General features: G+C 38.2%; 1 protein-coding gene across 3 annotated transcripts in view; it reads right to left on the bottom strand.

The window, feature by feature from the left end:
• LOC121591108 (putative uncharacterized protein DDB_G0282133) overlaps positions 1 to 7,392 on the bottom strand; it is a 27,015-nt gene extending 19,623 nt beyond the window's left edge. For 2 of the 3 annotated variants that reach the window (XM_041911490.1, XM_041911492.1), the window contains exons 1-2: positions 7,203 to 7,392; positions 5,963 to 6,165 (exon numbers count right to left, since the gene is read on the bottom strand). The gene's annotated coding sequence lies outside the window, so the exon portion shown is untranslated. The remainder of the gene's footprint in view (positions 1 to 5,962; positions 6,166 to 7,202) is intronic. The other variant, XM_041911491.1, reaches the window with a different exon arrangement.
• Between the last annotated feature and the right edge of the window lie 15,412 nt (positions 7,393 to 22,804).

Raw genomic sequence — 22,804 nt, 5'->3', positions numbered from 1 at the left:
CTGTAACACACTCCCTGCGTTAGGTGCGCTCTGCACACACTTAGCGCGCATCGCTAAGTGCGGCGTGATAGTGTGCGTGAGCGCAGTGTCGATTCCTGGATGTCAACCAGCAGCAGCGCAACTGCTACGGCGAATCCAGGGCTCGGCACGTCTATCCACAACAGTACCATTGCTATTATATATGAGAGCAAGATATAACTAACTTTAATTCTTATCACAGATTGGTAACAGATTGGGCGTATAACAGTGTTTTTCAATTGAGTTTTGACTAGCAGCATATTTTGTTTAATTAGTCGCAATAGATTCTTGACCAGCATTCTTTATTTTTGAATACGTGCAATGGATTATTGACAGGAGTGCATTAATGGATAGGAGCATTTGATTTCAGCAGCCCTTTGCCTGACATCTTAAGAGCATTGCGTTTATAACACCCGGTTAATATTTAATTTCATGTACCCTTTAGTTCGAATGATTTGTTTTATTGTTCAATGTCATTCACAAAATAATAGATAATTGATCTGATAGATTTTCGGTGATATTGTTTTGATTTTATGAAGGCACAATACAAATCGACACTTTGAGTGCCATGGATATCATATATGATAGCCAGTTACACCTGTTTCCATCTACGTTCGAATCTCGTGCCGTTTGCATCGAATCGCCAACCGCCTGCTTCGAATCGTATGCCAATATATGGTCTTTTTCGTATTGAGTATTGAGATGTTTCACCTCATGGAACCTCATAAGCTTATGGCTCATAACTCATACGCCTTAACAACATGCCTGTCATGGGGTCAATCCCCAAATAGACCGTGCCGCCATACGTAGGACTGACTATCCTGCTATGAAAGGTAATCCAAAAGACACTGAAAGCCAACACCACAAGTGGTACAGGCAGGCCTTGATCGACAACGGTTGTTAAACCAAAAGAAGAATTGAAATGTTCGGGTAAGAGAGAAAGATGAATACCATAAAGGGGTAACCTGTAGAAATCGTTGCAAATTGCAGTGGTTTATAGTATTTAACATATCCTACTGCTTTCCGCGTCCAGGTGCGTACCTAAACTAATTCTAGGCCAATGGACTACGATCGAATGGGTGCATCTACCGTTGAATCGCGTGCCACTACGGTTGAATCCTGATCCACTATGGTAGAATAGCGTTCCATTATGGACGAATCGAGTGCCACTACAATTGGATTTCTGAAAGGTAGCTTTCAAATCTAATGGTAGCGGCACACGATTCGATCGTAATGGCACACGATTTGACCTTAGTTGTACGCGATTCAACCGTACTGGCACGCGATTCAACAGTAGATGCACCCATTCGATCGTAGTGGCATGCAATTCAAAGCAGGCGTGTTAATAATAATTAACGTTAGATTCGATCTGTCGGTGTTATCTACCGTGATTCCCGACAGAGCGCGGTACAAACGCGTAGTGTGGGAAGCATCCGATGCACAATTTTTTAAAATGAAACTTGTCATAAATTTCGGTTATGTTGTTAGCTTACGAATAAGGTATAGTATTTTATAATCAACTCTTTCTTCTTCGATTTGCCGAACAACTTGAGTGTTTATGCCGGCCTATACAGGCTTTTGAGACTTATTAGGTACCACGCATCTGGATAATCAGTCCTTTGCTACGGGAGGCAGTCCATACTCGGTTTGAAACCACGGCAGGTATGTTGTTAAGTCATGCGAGTTGATGACTCAATAACATGCACATCATGGGTTCAAACCTAGAATGGACCGTCCTCTCGTAGCAAAGACTTACATCCGACTGCGTGGTACTGAATAAGTGTCAAAAGCCTATATAGGTCGGCATGTCCGCTTAGGACGTTACGCCAATTTTTTGAAGTAAAGAAGAACTTTTATAACTGTGTTAAACAAAACTAGATCATGAAACATGAAAAAACGAAAAATGGCTTTTTAAAATCCCTTCAAACGACAATTTATGCGGCAGCACTTAGTGGTATGATTCCGAACTACATACAAAATGTATTCCACTATCATTACACATGTCCAAAAGTTATAAAATCCAACAATTTCATAAAAAATAATTTTATCCCAACATTTGTTCGTAACTGCCCACTGTGCGTTGGCAGCGCAACTGCCACGGCAAGTCCAGGGGTCGGCACGGCTGCCCACAAGTGTTGTTTTTGTGTAGTATAAAACATGCTAAAAATGTACTTTAAAACAATACGAAAAAATCGATAAAATAATAACAACAATACTTCGCGAAGCGAGGCTGGTGGCTAGTAATTGATTGAATTCAGTGCATTTTACTGATACACGTGATATACCATTTGGTAACAGCAATAATCAAAAGGAGCAGGAGGATTGAGTAAACCGAGCAACAATATAACTATTGGAGATATAAATGAAAAAGTATGAAAAAACACATGAAAATTGAGGCGTATAATAATTTTTCTGCAGTGACTTTTTAATACCTGTATTTAAGCGATAATATTTGCAACATATCTTTGGAAATGTTGTAAACAAAATCAAATGCAAATATGCAAATGCAAACACAAAAACAATAGCCCTGACACATAACATTTCTACTGTAATCAATCACCACGCCTCGCCCGTGAATGATGTAAGCAGGCCTTTAATAAAGAATAATTTTTGCGCCAAATAATGGGGCCCTTCACGATTCTAGTCAGTTTTTCGTATGGAGTTTGACAGTTGGAGGCTGAACTCATGTAAATACTCCATACAAAACCACACATAAAACTAGCCAGCAACTTTCAGTCTAGATTATGCTAGCTTCAAAGCTAGAATTAGATTCGAGTACCTGCTCGAAAAATGGCAAAACAAAGTGATGTTTACAATTATCCCAAGGTGCATTAAAGAGATCTGGTGATGGAATCAAGAATCAAAGTGTATGTAGTCCAGAGTGTCTCATAGCATGTTTTAGGCCGCGGGGCCATGGGGTTTCTCAACGCTCATTTTCTCAAGCACTCATGAGTGCTTTTGAGAAACCTACGTTCTCAACGTTTGTCGAATCGGCACAAAATCGGTTTGAGAATCTTTGAGAATCTTTGAGAATGTTGACGATGCAGCGATCGGCTAACTGAAATAAAAGCAATTGTGCTATTTGTTTTTCGATAACCACTTTGGAAAATGTATTCAATATCTATAATTGAAAAAGTTTAAAAAACAATGCGATCAAAAACATTTTTTCTATTTAAAGCTCCAAATAAAGCATGAGTGGCTTTATCAGTTTCTCAGAGTGAGAAAAATTGACGACGGCCACGAGCTCGCGTCTGAGAAAAAGTTTTGAGTACTTGAGAAACTTAAATGAGTTATTGAGAATGTTTTCTCAGCTTGAGAAAGCCCCGTGGCCCCGCGGCCTTATATAACCAAATTTGAATAACACTTTTTGACAAGATGGGTGAACACTTTTGTTCAAACAAGCTTTCTGGAGGCTTGACGAATACACAAATCACTCTTAACCGTCTTATGTACGACCAAAAAACTACGTTACCGTACAACCGGCTACCCGGGTAGGCCATACATTTTGTATGGATCAATAAAGTTTTTCGTGTTTAAAAACGTATATCTTTTGAATTACTTGTTAGATTCGAATGAAAATTGTTTTATAGGATCACAATAATGTCTTATGACACATCGTTGTAAAATTAGAATTAGAACTCCAATCAATATTTTTTTCAATCAAAAATGTGCTGTTACTCCAGCACCCCAACCGGCCTTGCCGCATGTTTTGAGAGAATACTTATGTCTTTTTCTTTTCTTTCAAATGTTACATTACAGTGTAACAATATATTGAAATTAACACTGAAATCTTCTTCTTCTTTGGCACAACAACCGCTGTCGGTCAAGGTTGTACCCACTAGTGAAGTGAGCTTGGCTTTCAGTGACTTATTGTTACCACATAGCAGGATAGTCAGTCTTACGTATGGGGGCACGGTCTATTTGGGACTTGAACCCATGACGGGCATGTTATTGAGTCGTTCGAGTTGACGACTGTACCACCAGACCGGCCAACACTGAAATCACCTCTTTTAAAATGATACCAACCAATACAAGAATAGAATTGGCTGAAAGTTAACACACACATTCATACTTTTGTCATAGTGTTACTGCCTAATAGAGATGAGTGTTTTGGAGCGAACCAATGGCTCCGAAGTCGGCTCGGCACCCACGGCTCCAGAGCCGGATCCACACCAACAGCTCCGGAGCCGGATCCGCACCAACAGCTTCGGAGCCGGCGACGAATCAATGGCTCCAGAGCCGGCGGTGAATCAACGGCTCCGGACCAACGGACTAATGTTTCAATAGGGACGGCGTTGTATGATAGCCTAAAAACAAATCTATCTTCTCGCAAGTGTAGAAGCTAACACCCGATGTGATTGTGTGATTGTTGAACAATGTTCAACACTTATCGATTTTTTTATAGATTCCTTTAAACATTATTTACTCAGCTAATTATGGATCTTTCCGATTGAATCTTTATTGAAAATGATTGTTTTGGTTAAAAAAAACCGGTCTGTAAAAACCGGATCTGTGGGTGCGGAGCCGGCTCCGTTGGGTTGGAGTGGAGGAAGTTCTGAAGTTGTCTGGAGCCGGTCGGAGCCGGTTTTTAATAAAACATGATGAGCATATTTTATAGATCGTCAACAAATATTTTTGTACAACAAGCAAAACAATTGAAAAATGTATATAACTTTTGAAAGAAACGTAAGTAAAACTTAGAAAAAGACTAATCATCCACTTAAAACATGCGGCCTGGCCAGTTATGGTGATGGAGTTAGAACATATTTTTGATTGAAAAAAATCTTGATAGGATTTTTCAAATCCTAATTTTCCTACGATATGTCATAAAAAATTATTATAAACCTATAAGATAGTTTTCATTCAAATCTAACAAGTAATTCAAAAGATATACGCTTTTAACCACGAAAAACATCATTGATCCATACAAAATGTATGGCCTACCCGGGTAGGCGGTTGTACGGTAACGTAGTTTTTTGGTCGTACACAAGACGGTTATAGTTAAACGGTTATGAAAAATTTCACCAGTTTCCAGCTACGTTCGAGTCAAGTGCCGTTTGCATCGAATCGCATGCCACTACCGTAAACCGTTTGTAACCGTAGTGGCACGCGATTCAACCGCAGATACACGCATTTGATCGTAGTGGTATGCGATTCGAAGCAGCCGGTTCGCGATTTTATGCAAACGGCACGAGATTCGAACGTAGCTTGAAACAAGTGTGAGTGAAGTTGTTCCTACAAAACGCCACACAATTAGTTTGACAGATAGATCCGGATGCGGCGTCCGACGAAACCGGAACGCTATTGAATTGATGTTTTGATAATTTTGTACGACTTGGACTGTTTTCGGTTTTTTGCTTTGTTCGACGTGCTGTGTGTACTCTCACATTTAGAAATCGATAGGGAGCTGATACACTTGTAACACTTCCCTACACAGAACAATTTGTTCCATACATAACTGGAAAATTCCGTTACAATTATGTTCCTACCTTTTAAGACAGAACAGAACTGGAACAAGGGATCACTAAAAGAACCAAAAATCACGCACTTGAACTGAGTGCTAATATCATTTTTATTGAGAACAAAGAGAGTAGCACACAAATATCGATTTGCTGCTTCCCTTGCTATAGTGCTGGGATCCGTTCTTAGCAAATGCAGTGAATATTTCACAAGTTGTCCCAAGTATATACGCTGCCATATCGTAATGTCCCGTACAAGTGATGACAGTTTTTCTAAAGAGTTAAAAGCAAACGAACTGTTTCCACAAGCTAAAAATTTACTTTGATAGTAAGATGTAATATTAAACACCGTATCATTTTCAAAACATTAAATCGCTTTCGTTTTCATCCACCAACCAAATATATAAAGCATATTTTCCTCCGAAAATAGTGATTTGCATATTGCATCGTTTTGTGACACCTAGTAAGCGCAAATTTTTACTCACCGTCACAGTTGTCGCCGCCAAATAATGTTTATTACAAATGGTATGTTTATTATAAAATCCGTTCCTCAAATACTTCACTCCTAAAGGAGGATTTCATTTGGCAGATTTAAATCGCTACTGGTCTTGAATTGCTTTTCAAGAAGTACTGAAGCGGCACAATGCCACGAAAGTATGCATCCAACAGTGACCTGTCCTGAATTTAACTGTTAATTTAGAGAAAGAAAAAAAAACTTTAGACAACAATTCCATCGATATAATAGGTTCTCAATGAAGTACAACATATTCGTGAAATAGTTTTGACCGCTGAGAGATTTTGTTAATCAATTGTGATTTTTTTCATAATCATTTCAATCGATCCTTTACCTGTTTCCTATGGGCCATTCGATATCCCCAAAACCAAATACAGTAGGTGACCGCTAACTGGATGTGTTTTACTGGAGTTTTTTTTAAGTGGAAGTTCGTTAACTGGAGTGATTCTCAGTTAAAAAACACATAAAGGTCAAAATAAGAAACATCCGGAATCTTATGAAGGGAAATTCACAGCAAATGTGCATTTTTCTCACAAATTTAAACTCCCAGTTAGCGGTCACCTACTGTAACTTCATCAAATGTCCCACCAATACATATGTAATCCGAATATTATACGTTCCTTGAAATTGCATTTTGACAGTGTTGGTAATAAAAAACATATTTTGCGTATTTTATTTGGCATTCAACGTCGCACATTTGTGCGAAACTGTTAATATGAAATGGCTGTTTAATTAAACGATACAGATGAATTTCTTCACACCATTTCGTTATTATAATAAGTCGTTACATTTTAAGAATTTTTTTGCTTGTCAACTTCAACTCACACATTTAAAAACGCCGACGTGCCCTGAACATAAACTAATTTATCTCTCAGTGTGTGAACTAACATGAGCACAAAAGTTTATCGCAGAGCTTTCATGGTCGTTCATTTTACTTGCTATCAACTTTTGGGACTTTTTTGCTTGTTAGATATTGATAATGGTTGAACTTTTAACAATTAATAGGTCTTCAGAGTCACATAATAAAGTGATGTAACTAGTTCACACAAAATACACAACAAAAAAAACTAACTGTATCCTCAATTGTAATGTACAAAATTTACATATTCGACCAATAAAAACCACCCGCGAAAGCAGTTCGCAACATTTTCAATTATAACAATGTCTCTTAACACTTTGGCACAAAGAATACAGACATTATGGAAACTTACTTTTTCAATGTAATAAAATTTCACGAATATCCAAATACACAGAAATAAACAGATAGAAAAAGACTTTTCAAGCTAATGATTTCCAGTTGAACACGCTTTATTCACCATTTTCTGTCGAAGAACGGATCTCACAATTTCTAAAATGGCGTTAATACAGCCATGGCCACATTCCTAATTTCGTTTGACATCTAAAAATTCCCTTCTTCAAGATGTGTAGAACTCAAGGTGGATTTAAAAATATCAGGTTGTGGAATCAAGAGCATTTTGACAATTCGTCATTTGACGTAAGGTCCCTAGGATTCAAACATTGTTTACATTTTTTATGTGGTTCATTTAATTTATCTACCCCATTTTTTCGATTTAATATTCTTTAAAAATATATTTTGATCTTTGCAAGTTCGTATCAAACATTCAAAAATAAAATTAAGTGTGTTCTTTCGTGTTATTCCATGAATTTATTCCATAATTTATTGTGCTCTCGACATTTTTGAGGATAAGAACTGAGAAATCCTTTTTTTTAAATTTCAAATAAATTCCTCATTATCTACGAGCCGCATGGACAATTAACGTGAGATAACAGCTCTTACTCACATGATTTTACATTTCGTGCATAAAAAAATCATCAAATCGTTTGTTAATATACGTCATTTTTTCGATAAAATCAATAGAAGCACAAAATTGCTCGTAGAAACAAAAAAATGTTTTCTATTTGCTATGCTTTGGATGCGGAAACCATTGGTTAACGGTTTTAAAATGACGTAAAGTCCCTCAACTATGGCGACCCCCCAAAGGCCCTTATCCAATACCTAATGTTTTTAATCCACCTTGAGCAGTATTATCTGCTCGAAATCTTACCCCACGACTCAACACAGCATACAGCCCAGTTAGACAAATCGGACTTAACCTTTAAGTTGGCAACCGGATGCCCGGGTATTTTTTTCAGCTTCGAACTGCAATAACTTTTGATTCATTGCTTTTATTGACCTGAAATTTTCCGTAGCCTCCCAACTTTTAATTTATGATTTTTTGGTGCATAAGTTGTAATTTTAAACAGCCTGTAAGTATTTTATTTTGAATTTTTTTAACTTTACCACGTAAGTTGGCAACCAGCATACCCGGGTATTCGATACATTTTGTATGGAGAATGACGTTTCTCTTCTTCCTCTTTTCGTATTGTGCTTATTTTCGAGTCAAATTCAAGCGATTCCAAATTTCAATTTGACCGTTATTTTTATCAAAAAAATGAAAAAAACTTAATGAATAAATGAAATAGAAGAGAGTATATTGTCGGCATTACTTGCTTACAGCATTAAAATATAGAAAGCATTGTTTACCTATGAAAATCGTTAATTTTTTACATCAAAACGTGTGGAATACCCGGGTATGCCGGTTGCCAACTTACATGTGTGAATCTGGTTGCCAACTCTACGGTTAATTAACCCCTATATTACCGCTAAACTGCTGGTTATTCAAGAGTAATTTAAAGGTATATTAGTAGTCGTTAATTTACCCATTCAAGCAGTTTTGACAGCTCCTATTCCTTCCACTATTTTGCTTTTATTTTCGGCTAAATTGTTAATAAATAACACGAAACTTATTAAATTACAGTTGAATGGTTTTTTCAATCATTTTCCTTAACTTATACAAACGATTACAATGTATTTTTTTTTAGCAGACTAGACTTAAACAGCCGCATTACCCGGAGGTGATGCAAAAATAGCACTAATAAACGCAATTTTTCGGCTGTTTTTTACGTTTAACAGTTTTGAGCACACCGCCGATGTCTTCTTCCACTAAAAGATCATTAAAACAATACTTTTTTGTTCTTATTTATATCTTTTTACTGCAAAAAACGACAACACTTCGTACCGCTATATTGCTCTTATCGCGCGGCTACATGAGGTGAAATATACAGCGAAATGAACTATTTGACAGGCGAAATATCTGACGGATAAAGCATCACAGCAACCAGCTGATGTGCAATGTAAACAAATAACGTGCACAAAATCGTAATTAAATCCATTAAATAACTTCAATATTGGGTACAGGTGTCCCCCGAGATACGACTGTATTTGGGACCGAAAAAAAGTCCCAACGCAAGGCGCAAGTCGAAAAAGTCGTATGTCGAATATCTGTCAATGTAAAGTTTATAACCGAAGTTGCAGAGTCGAAATCTATTATATCGTATTTTTTATTCGAAATAATGTTCGATAATGTATAAATTTTACACAAAAAGTCGTTTACACAATATAGATATTCAATATCGGGTAGTTGTCCCAAGCGCCACAGATTAAGCTTAAACGACTGGAAAATTGAATATCCATAGAAAAAAAATGAAAGCTCCACAGCTTCATTGGTTTGATCAATAGATGGCGTATTACAACTCATCATTATATTGCTATCCTTTTCTTGCAATGTATTTCGACAAGTTGCATTTTATTATGACCTATATAGCCTTCTAACTTTCTGAGCAAAAATCTATATAAATGGTCGTGTGGTTAGATACGTGGGTATCAACACCAATGACCATTGCTCAAATCTCACTTGCTTCAGTGCTGGTGGTTTCCGTTGGAGTTTAGTATTTAAACAATCGTATCGCCGTTCTAGTTCTAGCGATGCATAACTTCAATGCGAAACCATACAACAGTACAGAGGAAATGAGAAAGCTCTCCTCCAAGCGATGAAGCTCAACTGGTTGGGGTATCCCACCAACAGATAGCAGCGCCACCAGCTTTTTTGCTATTTTTAGAATGCATGAGTCGTTTGGCGTCTGCTAAACGAAGTCTTTCTATATTCCGTTTAGGTAGAGAACTTGAGTCGTTTAGAAGCCGTTTAGTGGTCGTTTAGTGGATTTGTGGCACTTGGGGTGGAATCTTTGGAAATTTGTGTGTAACGGTTATCAGCTCAGAAATTCAAAAATATACATCAATTTCTGCTCGATGACAACTTTTCACTGTCAAAATCAAAATCGTCGTATCTGCGAATCGTCGTAACTCGAGGGGGTCGTAACTCGGGGGACGCCTGTACTTCGTCAATTTCCAGTCAACAGTTCATAATTTCTTCTAATTAGGGAATGTTGTGCTTAAAAATATATTATTTTTAATAGAATTTCGAAAGCGGATGTTGTGTCTCCCCCAACCCTTTAGCTGTTCCTGTCAGATATTTCACCTGTCAAATAGTTCATTTCGCTGTATATTTCACCTCATGTAGCCGCGCGATTAAATTACTGTTATTACAAACACAAAACTGCTCGAATGGATAAATTGGGTAAATCGAATAGGCTCCCAAGGTGGATTTAAAATATCAGGTAGTGGATAAGGGCCTTTGAGGGGTCGCCATAGTTGAGGGACTTCCCAAGCGCCACAGATTAAGCTTAAACGACTGGAAAATTTAATATCCATAGAAAAAAAATGAAACCTCCACAGCTTCATTGGTTTGATCAATAGATGGCGTATTACAACTCATCATTATATTGCTATCCTTTTCTTGCAATGTGTTTCGACAAGTTTCATCTTATCATGACCTATATAGCCTTATAACTTTCTGAGCAAAAATCTATATGAATGGTCGTGTGGTCAGATACGTGGGTATCAACACCAACAATCATTACTCAAATCTCACTTGCTTCAGTGCTGGTGGTTTCCGTTGGAGTTTAGTATTTAAACAATCGTATCGCCGTTCTAGTTCTAGCGATGCATAACTTCAATGCGAAACCATACAACAGTACAGAGGAAATGAGAAAGCTCTCCTCCAAGCGATGAAGCTCAACTGGTTGGGGTATCCCACCAACAGAGAGCGCCACCAGCTTTTTTTGCTATTTTTAGAATGAATGAGTCGTTTGCCGTCTGCTAAACGAAGTCTTTCTATATTCCGTTTAGGTAGAGAACTTGAGTCGTTTAGAAGCCGTTTAGTGGTCGTTTAGTGGATTTGTGGCACTTGGGTTTACGTCATTTTAAAACCGTTAACCATTGGTTTCCGCACACAAAGCTTAGCAAATAGAAAAGATTTCTTTGTTATTATGTGCATTTCTATTGATTTGTGTCTATTGATTTTATCGAAAAAATTACATATATTAACAAAAGATTTGATGATTTGTTTATGCACGAAATGTAAAATCATGTCAGTAAGAGTTCTAATCTCACGTAAATTGTCCATGCGGCGCGTAAATAGTGAGAAATTAAAGTGAAAATCAAAAAAATAATGATTTCTTAGCTTTTTTCATCAAAAATGTCGAAAACACAATGAATTATAGAATAAATTCATGGAATAACACATAGTAACACACTTTAATGTAAATTTTATTGTAAAATAAGAACTCGCAAAGTTCAAAATATATTTTTAAAGAATTTTCAATCGAAAAAATGTGATAGATAAATCATATGAACAAATTTAATAAATGTAATCAAAGTTTGAATCCCGGGGACCTTACGTCACCGCAGGACTCCACACAGCATAACACGGAGCGCAACCCCAAGCGCCACAGATTAAGCTTAAACGACTGGAAAATTGAATATCCATAGAAAAAAAATGAAAGCTCCACAGCTTCATTGGTTTGATCAATAGATGGCGTATTACAACTCATCATTATATTGCTATCCTTTTCTTGCAATGTGTTTCGACAAGTTGCATTTTATTATGACCTATATAGCCTTCTAACTTTCTGAGCAAAAATCTATATAAATGGTCGTGTGGTTAGATACGTGGGTATCAACACCAATGACCATTGCTCAAATCTCACTTGCTTCAGTGCTGGTGGTTTCCGTTGGAGTTTAGTATTTAAACAATCGTATCGCCGTTCTAGTTCTAGCGATGCATAACTTCAATGCGAAACCATACAACAGTACAGAGGAAATGAGAAAGCTCTCCTCCAAGCGATGAAGCTCAACTGGTTGGGGTATCCCACCAACAGATAGCGCCACCAGCTTTTTTGCTATTTTTAGAATGCATGAGTCGTTTGGCGTCTGCTAAACGAAGTCTTTCTATATTCCGTTTAGGTAGAGAACTTGAGTCGTTTAGAAGCCGTTTAGTGGTCGTTTAGTGGATTTGTGGCACTTGGGACATAACAACTGAAAACTGCCAAACGCTTCAGAAAACGCTTCTTTGCTGGTAACATCCCAAATAGCCAGAATTGCTTAAGCAGCTCATTTTGGCACGCTAAAGATCGCTGCTCTAATTCGCCTTTTGCAGTAGATAAACAGCATCAAAGTTCTATGTGGGTCTTTCAAACAGCGCCTAAGCAGCTTCCTTATGCCACGATGCCAGGGATTATTTTTCTTTGTGTTTTATTTTCAAGCAAGCGTCATCGATGAAATAAACAACAAGATTTGTTTCGATTAAACACATATTTATATTTTTAAATCTTTTGTATTGATGAATTACACAAAATTTTACACAATTTACTGATAATTCACAACCACTTCACTCAATATTCATTCTTCAATTAACGAATCTATCTTGTGCAGCAGCAATAAGATTATTGCCGGCGTCCGTCTTTGACACTTTGACAAGAGCCATCTCGTACCGATGTCATGCATTAAAAAGCTATAAAGTTCCACCAAGTTCGGTGCGCTTTCTTAACAAGCCTTCAAGTTCCATCATGAACCCTACACATAGTGCTAATCAGCCGCAAAGTTCCAAAGAGTACCATGTGCCTGTTAAAAAGCTCCATAGTTCCGCAAAGTACCGTCTATCTCTTAGTCAGCCACAAAGTACGACATCGGAACGATTTTTCGTTAAACAGCCCTAAATCAGCTATAAAGTACGAGCTGGCTATTTGGGATATTGTGAATATCCTTAGTAGGCAGCTCATTGCTCGTACAAAAGCTACCACCCTAATGCGATGACCGACAGTTAATGAAACGCTTTACCTCCTTTCCCAAGCGTTTTGGGAAGCGTTCGGCAGCTGTCAGTTGTTATGTTGCGCTCCGTGTTATGCCGAGTGGAGTCCTGCGGTCAAGTGACGAATTGTCTAAACGCACTAGAGTCCACCACCTAAGGCTGGAAGTAGACGAACCGAGGTCGTCGCGGTACCGCGAAAATCGTGTATGATTTGAGCTGTCAATTCTGTTATAAAATGTGACAGATAGGCGAGATATCGCGGTTCGTGTATGGAACCATTCGAGGTCTGGTGACGATTGAATGTGCCAAGAAGCAATATTGTTTTATCAATTTGCGAATCAAATTATTTATTTTACATAATTCATGCAAAAAATAAAGAACAACATTCGTTACTCGTCACGAGTATTCACACAAATCCACCAGAAAAAGTAAAAATAATCTGTTCGCGCTACCCAAGGACCGTAAAGATATCAGATCAAGTTATAAGCCCGTTTTGACAGCTAGGTGGAAGAAGAATCGACGAAGAAAAGTGACAGTTAGTTTTCCGCGTTTGGCGAACGCTTCTAGTTCTCGAAGGAAAATTTCCATTTTAAATCACGGGCTGTGTTCTAATAAACTAAAATATTCACCCAAATTGATCTCCACCAAATATTGACCATGCAAAACGTAAACAATCCATCAATACATATACAAGCGGAAACCATCTGACAAAATCGGAGCCCAGGGGGGGGGGGGGATCGCCAAAAGCGCTATAACTTCACCTCATTATACATTCCACCTTAGCGCTACCGCGAAAATCTCAGCAATACCGAAGTTGGGTATCTCTGCGAAACAGCAGGCGCGATTGGAGGCGCGGAAGATTTGACAGCTCAAGTGTTTTACAACTGTTATAAACAAGGCGCGAATTTCGCGGTACCGCGACGATCTCGGTTCGTCTATTTCCAGCCTGATATTTTTAAATCCACCTTGGTGGGCACCGGTATTAAAATCCGGAACGGTAGGAGGGGGGTATAAAAATTGTCAGTGATTTGACATAACAATTCTCAATGATGGCACCCAGCAAACGCGCTAATAATTCACCTTCTAAATAAAAACACCTTGCAATGTATATCAATTATCCGCAGTACGCGATACTCGAAATACGTGGATTCGCAGTACGCGATTCCAAGGTGTATGGATTAGTGATGTGCTCTATGGAGTGTACCCACGACTCCGATCCGACTCCGACTATTGCTAGTTCGATTCCGACTCCGGCAAAATGGAACCACTATATCCGACCGGAGTCGGAGTCGTTCGGAGTCATCCGGAATCGTCAAGAGTCGTCTGAAGTCGAACGACTCCGAACGACTCCGGATGATTCCGACTCCGAACGACTCCGATGACTCAAAACGACTCCAAACGACTCCGAACGACTCCGGACGACTCCGTCTCCGGGCGACTCCGGATGACTCTGACTCCGGTCGACTCCGAACGACTCCGACGACTCCGAATGACTCCGAACGACTCCGACTCCGGGCGACTCCGACGACTCCGAACGACTCCGAACGACTCCGAACGACTACGACTCCGGGCGGCTCCGTCGACTCCGATCGACTCCGAACCACTCCGAACGACTCCGATTCTAGGAGACTCCGGACGACTCCGAACGACTCCGAACGACTCCGAACGACTCCAACTCCGGGCGACTCCGGATGACTCCGAACGACTCCGAATGACTCCGGATATTGCAGCACGGACCGATCTTCCGGAGTCGATTCCGAATTTATAGGAGTCGGATCGGAGTCGACTCCGGATTTTTGTCAACTTTATCTATCACTAGTATTGATATAAGGAGGTGAAGTGCTTCAGAGCAAATTGACATTTCACGACTTGACATAACAATACTGTGGGCTCCGGAATTAAAATCGGAAAGGGCTGGAGGGGGGTATAGAAAATTGTATGCGATTTGACATAACAATACTCAATGCACAATGGGCATTTGCCGGGATGAAATTCAAAAAATCAACTTTGTAATAGCGCAATTCCAAATAATAGGTTTTGATACTAAGGGCTAAACTAAGAAAAATACCAAATATGAGCTCTTTATCTTTTCTGGTTCTCTAGAAAAGACCTTTCAAAGTCGAGATTTGTTAAAAAAACGCAGAAAATTTTTCACTTTTTTGGAAAACTTTGAACCTTTGTAACTTTTTCAAATATAAACCGATTTTGATAAGTTTAGACATTTTGAAAGGGATATTTAGTCAGCTTTAAAAATACATTAAAGATTTTGAGTTAAGTTAATTTTATGCAAAAATAAACGATAATAACTGAAGAAACTTCAGAAAAAATTTCATCATTTTAATTTTTGACATGATGCCATTATTGAAGTGGCGTAGAGTGGCGTTGTCTCATATATGTCACATAATAGTGTAATATATATACTATCAATCTGAGAAGAAATATTCTGCGAAAGTTTGCGAACGCGAATTTTATTGAAGTTTTATCACATCAACTTTTTCTAAAAACAGACACATGCGCAACTAGGCGGCTCCATAGGAGCCTAGTATAGCGTATTTAGTGTATTCTACAAAACTATATTCTACGTGATTTTAATTTCCATTACGAAGCTGTGTATCTTAGTTTCAGCTCATGTATTTATCTAATATGTAAATTTCTATTCTAACCTAACTTTATTATTAAATATAATGAAGCAAATTAGAATCAAATAACTTTTGGTCCTACTCCAGATTATAGACGGATGTAAGGAAAATAATTCTGAAATTATACGCATAACAGGAAAACGTTATGAATGCACCAGCATCTATTGGCGCTTTGGGAGAAGAAACTCCCAAAAGTCATGACAAACTAAATATAAGGATATAGGGGAGTATGCTACAAAGAATATTTTGCAAGAAAGAAAATGCATCCAGAAGGACATTTTGTATAATGAGCTGTATTCCTCTGATTCGTTAACCAATTCAATATCAGTAGCTACACGCACTAAAACAAAGACAGAGTTTAACTTTACTAATGAAGAAAATACTTTGTTTGTAGCTATCGTTGAACTCTGATTTTTTTCGGATAGTTGTAAAACCAAGAACATACAATGTTTAGTTTTATTACCCCTTCTGAAGGCAGTACAGGACTTGGAAAAGTATAGGATGAATATTCAAAGACTAATAATATGAGCTGCTTTTCATGGCGAATTTGGGAACTACTTTATTTCAATGTACCTGCTCTACCGAATTATTTAAATGCCTTTATTCATGTCTCTAGAAATGTGAATAAGACGTCAGAAGCTTGTAATAGCATCCACCTAAGTTGTGTATGTAAAATTTTAATATTTGTACTACCTGTGAGTAAAAGTGATGAAAATTAGCTACAATTGTCCTATACAAAACAGAAAATATTATCTTGTTCAAAATAATTATGTTTTGTTCATATATTATAAAACATTACAGTATATTTTAATATGGTTTATACTATTAGAAACAACAAATACAAGAAAAAAAAACACACAAAATTAATAAAATTAAGCAAAGGTCCCTTAAAACACTATTTTATGTAGCGCCACCTGGTGGTATGGATGCGAACTACGTATAAAATGTTATTTACTATCATAACTCTTTACTACAAACGATAAAAACATACAATTTCTGCAAAAATAATTTTATCCCAAAATTTGTTCTAAACTGCCCATTGTGCAATGATGGCCCCCGGCAAACGCGCTAATAATTTACCTCCTCAATAAATACACCTTGCGCGATTCCTCTAAATTTGACAGCTCCATGTGTTTTTTGCAAATATTTTAATTCTTTGAAATATTTTATGCTATTGTTGAATTTCTTAGATGTTCTTAATGCATTTTGCATTAAATTTGTGCAAAAGATACCTGTTTTACAACAAAAAATATTAATACAAAACTCTGTGGCGATATTTTTCAACCCACGAACCGGTAGTGTAAACTATTTTTATATAGGAATCCGCTATACGCGAATACTCGAGATACGCTATTGTGCTCGGTCCCGTACGATAACGTATATCGGATAATGACTGTACCAATTGTTGTGATATGGTCATGCCTGCAAGTTTTGCTGTCAGATAGCAAAAAATAGAAGTGTTATTTCGCATGGGAAAACGTACAATGTTGACATTCCAAACCTTCTCTTAAAAATTTAAATTTTAAGTGATTTATTTATTTTACTAGTTATTAAATTGTACACAGTGGAGCGCCGTTTATACGGGTACCTTTTATCCGGCTTTCCATTTATCCGTGCTGTTGAGAAATGACAGTTTAACCTTTAAGTTGGCAACCGGATACCCGGGTATTTTTTTCAACTTCGAACTGCAATAACTTTTGATTCATTGCTTTTATTGACCTGAAATTTTCCGTAATCTCTCAACTTTTAATTTATGATTTTTTAATGCATAAATTGTAATTTTAAACAGCCTGTAAGTATTTTATTTTGATTTTTTTTAAACTTTACCACGTAAGTTGGCAACCAGCATACCCGGGTATTCCATACATTTTGTATGGAGAACGACGTTTCTCTTCTTCCTCTTTTCGTATTGTGCTTTTTTTCGAGTCAAATTCAAGCGATTCCAAATTTCAATTTGAACGTTATTTTTATAATAAAATGAAAAAACTTAATGAATAAATGAAAAAGAAGAGAATATCTGGTCGGCATTACTTGCTTACAGCATTAAAATATAGAAAGCATTGTTTACCTATGAAAATCGTTAATTTTTTGCATCAAAACGTGTGGAATACCCGGGTATGCCGGTTGCCAACTTACGTGTGTAAATCTGGTTGCCAACTCTACGGTTAATACAAAGGTGACATTGCGTTATGAGGAGGATATTTGAAAAAGCGGTTATAAGAGCACATTGTCATGACAAAAAACACTATAATACCCCAAATAGCCAGCTCGTACTTTATAGCTGATTTAGGGCTGTTTAACGAAAAATCGTTCCGATGTCGTACTTTGTGGCTGACTAAGAGATAGACGGTACTTTGCGGAACTATGGAGCTTTTTAACAGGCACATGGTACTCTTTGGAACTTTGCGGCTGATTAGCACTATGTGTAGGGTTCATGATGGAACTTGAAGGCTTGTTAAGAAAGCGCACCGAACTTGGTAGAACTTTATAGCTTTTTAATGCATGACATCGGTACGAGATGGCTCTTGTCAAAGTGTCAAAGACGGACGCTGGCAATAATCTCATTGCTGCTGCATGATGATTATTTGATATTTTTCATGTATTTCGGATGACAGACGAGAAGTGTTTTCTCCAGTTAATATAATTCATTTATTTTTACCCCTGGGGATTTAAAACCTTGTTTTTACAAATGTTTTTACAAACCACCAGCAGAAAAAAATTATAAGGTTCTGCGCCATCACATTTGTAGCGCTTTGCGGATATGTTTGATGTGAACAACTTTTTTCGTGTTTATTCCAGATCATTGTTGTGTGTGTAGAAGCGTTTCGAACTCAGTCCAGTGATGATGAAAACTCGTACATCTGCAGTGAGGGATAAACAGAATTATTCACATTGGAACGCTAAAAACAGATAAAATGCTTCAGGTTTATGCTTGTGATAATTGTGATACAAATGTTTTTTATACAAACAAATTGTTTGTGTTGTGAAGGCTCATTGAATAGGCCAATAATAATCAGATCTGCTATTGATTTCTTAAACAATATTCATGTGTTACTGTGTGTTTAGAGTCTTTGAATACATGGCGTAATGTTCCGCTTCTTTCTTAAATGTTACTCTTCATCAAATTAGTCAATTTCATCCATGTGGATGGGCAATCTTTCTAACAAAATTGCTTAAAGACTGAATTTAGACACTTGTTGGGATATATCACCTAATAACAACTATTAAACAATTATGAGACAAGTTTATGACAGTAAGTCTAATAAGGCTTATTAGACACTTTTTAGACGACTTTTAGACAAGAAGTCAAATAAATATTATTAGACACCAAAAAGACAACAATTCGACGAGTCGTCTAGTTACACATGAGCTGTCAATTAATAGACAGTTATTGGGATCCGTTGCCTTTTTATTTCGATTTTGGCTGGTAGGGACGTCCTACGCTGTTGACATTTGTTGTTGTTGTTGGTTGTGATGCAGATTGCATACCCTTTTGGCGCAGCCTAATTACCGCTGTCGGCGACATTCCCCCTCCCGTAATTCCTCTAGGAGGTGTTACAATAAACTAGCCGACGGCGGTTGCCGTTATTGATAAATGGCTATCGAATATTCTAAGACTAACGACTGCTGAACACTCGGGCTCAGTTCATTTACTCTGATTTACTGGAAGATTGAGACATTAAATTGACGCTCTATGATTAAATTGACCAAATACTAAAATTATAGAATAATTACTTAACGATAACACATTAAAATTGAATCAATAAGCATGATAAAAAAATAAGTTAAATTGAACATCACAAGATTAAAAACATAAATAAACTCGCCAGTAATTAATTCACTTAAATCCTATTATTATTATTGCATGTACTTCCACACGAAGATGCACCTAACATTTAACGCGAATGTGGCTGCAAGAACAAAGCTATTTTCTAATTACTATTGTTGTTTATATATATATATATATATATATATATATATAATATATATATATATATATATATATAATATATATATATATATATATATATATATATATATATATATATATATATATATATATATATATATATATATATATATATATATATATATATATATTGTTCAGGCAAGCCCTGTCACTTCATATCGTGCTTAACGAAACACGAACAGTCTTCGTTCAATTTCGAGTGTTCGGCTCGATCGAGTAGTTTATAAATAACAGTGAATGTCGTAAATAAAGGTCTCTTTCAATTTTGCTACACAACGAATAACTGCTGGTAAATATTAAAGGTTTGAAAGTTACACCGAAACGCGGAAAATAAATTATCCGAAATAGTGAGATTAAACATTGGTGCCGTGACCAGGATTAAGACGAATCTGGTTTTCTAAATCTTAATTATTCTCGCGATAATCACTGTTTGCGCGCGTGTAACTGTGCTTTAGTCGCCTCACAATCGACCAAGTTCACTGTGTCCGCGAAATTTAGCGTTTTTTGTCAAACCGCACTATGACTGCTCCGATAAACGTTTTGTCGTCCAGAAGGACAGTTTTACTAGCAGTATTGGCTAAGCACGAAAAGTTTTTGGCCGAATTTGACCCGGAACGGGATGCAATCGAAATCAATATTCGCATTGCAAGGGTCCAGAAGCTTTCCGTAGGAAGCAATTCAGGCCAAATTGGAAGATGCAGCGGCCACCGAGGAAGTGATAAGTCACAATGCCGCGTTACGAGACGATTTCGGCTCGCGTTTGATACGCCTTGAAGCCCATTTGAAGGCTAAACGGGTGCACGTTCCGCGATCCGCAAGCACAACGCCAAACACCAACCCGTTGGCAGGTATAAAGCTTCCCACCATCTCACTTCCTGAGTTCGATGGTGATTACATGCAATGGCTCACGTATAGGGACACTTTTGAGGGATTAATTCACGAAAATATGGAACTACCACCGATACAAAAGTTTCATTATTTACGAGCTTCCGTGAAAGGCGAGGCCGCAAAGGTGATCGAAGCAATCACGATTAGCGCAGCCAATTACGAGCTAGCATGGCAAATGCTCACCGAAAGATACTCGAATGAGTATTTATTAAAGAAACGGCATCTTCAAGCACTTTTTGGTATGGCCACCGTTAAGAAGGAGAGTGCATCAACCCTTCACCATCTTGTGGACGAGTTCGAGCGTCACAAGAAAACTCTCAATCATCTAGGCGAAAAAACGGAGGCATGGAGCTGCTTGTTAGAACACTTAATGTGCACAAAATTGCCTACCTCCACATTAAGAGATTGGGAGGAAAATGCCTCAACTAGCCAAAATCCTAGTTACGAAGGATTAATCGCATTTTTACAGCGCCGTATGCGAGTGTTGGAAACCTTACAGGTAAACATTACCGAAGCTCCCTCTACCGTGAACCAAACGCACTATGCACATAAACATGCTCCGCCTATGCGCTTAGCAAGCTTTCCGTCAACATCACACGACACACGCACATGCCCTTTATGCCACTCCGATCACAACTTATCGAAATGCCCGCGTTTCATGCAAATGTCACCGGAGGAACGGTACCGAAACACAATGACACTGAAATTGTGCTTGAATTGTTTGCGCGACAATCACCGTGTGCGTGATTGCTCATCGCAATACAAGTGCAGACACTGCAATTCAACACACCACTCGCTTTTACACTCTTCACAAAATTACGGCACATTTTCCACTGCGAACACGTCAGCTGCGCAAAATGCTTCCGTACACAACACACACAACACAGACGATCACACGGCAAACACGCAACGCACTTATGCAGCAGCATTGAGGCAAACTACGGAACAAGTTCTGCTTCAAACTGCACTGGTAAACATTGTTGATGCGCATGGCATAATGCATCCTGCACGCGCACTTTTAGATAGTGCCTCCCAGCCAGATTTGATGAGTAGCCGTTTTGCTAATCGGCTAGGTATCAAATCGGGCACGGTCGACATCACACTGATTGGTGCTGGTCAATCGGCCACCCCGGTGCGGAAATCGATGCGCACCACGGTATCTTCCAGAACGAGCCCTTATGCAATTAATGTTGAGTTTTTGATAGTCGAGAAGCTTATTGCTGATTTGCCCGCACATGATGTGTCCACCAGTGGCTGGAAATTACCGCCACATAATATGTTCGCCGACCCCCATTTCGAGAAGTCGGCACCGATCGACATTATTCTCGGTGCCCGGCACTATCACACGTTCTTTGTAAGCGGGGCGCAATATAAAATGTCATCAAATCTCCCAGTCCTGATGGAGAGCGTATTCGGCTGGGTCGTGAGTGGATCCGCATCTACCTCTCAGCCAGCAACATCCAATACTTTTCATACTTCATCCGTGGTGTGCATGGTTTCACTAGAAGAATCAATAGAGCGTTTCTGGAAAGTAGAAGAACTACAGGTTAACGATGGCTATTCTCCTGAGGATCGCAAATGTGAGCAATTTTACAAGGATACAACACAGCGAGACAAAGCTGGTCGTTATCTGGTATGCTTACCTAAACAAGCAGACTTCGATGATAAGCTTGGCCTTTCGAAGGCAGCAGCATTAAGGCGTTTTAGTTTGCTAGAAAGGAGGTTAGAACGAGATCAAAAGGTAAAAGCGGCGTACCATGATTTTATGCGTGAGTATCTGGAGCTTGGGCACATAACATATATATATATATATGTTTAATCTCACTATTTCGGATAATTTATTTTCCGCGTTTCGGTGTAACTTTCAAACCTTTAATATTTACCAGCAGTTATTCGTTGTGTAGCAAAATTGAAAGAGACCTTTATTTACGACATTCACTGTTATTTATAAACTACTCGATCGAGCCGAACACTCGAAATTGAACGAAGACTGTTCGTGTTTCGTTAAGCACGATATGAAGTGACAGGGCTTGCCTGAACATCCTCCCCCCCCCTTGACGAATGTCAACAATCCAAACAAAAACAATCAAAATAAACGGAAATTATGTGCATGTGCTCTCGTCGGCCTCTGCCACAGGTAAGATACAAATTTTTGTTATCGGACGAGTTACGATACCTTTTGATGTTTTCAGTGTTACTACCCGTGTCAGCTTGTCGTCTCCGGTGTGCACATGTACGATACGTGCGAGTGGCCAACGTGTTGGGGG

Source organism: Anopheles merus, chromosome 2R, assembly GCF_017562075.2.
Source record: "Anopheles merus strain MAF chromosome 2R, AmerM5.1, whole genome shotgun sequence".
NCBI classification, from domain to species: domain Eukaryota; kingdom Metazoa; phylum Arthropoda; class Insecta; order Diptera; family Culicidae; genus Anopheles; species Anopheles merus.
This window is presented reverse-complemented; position numbering and strand designations above follow the sequence as displayed.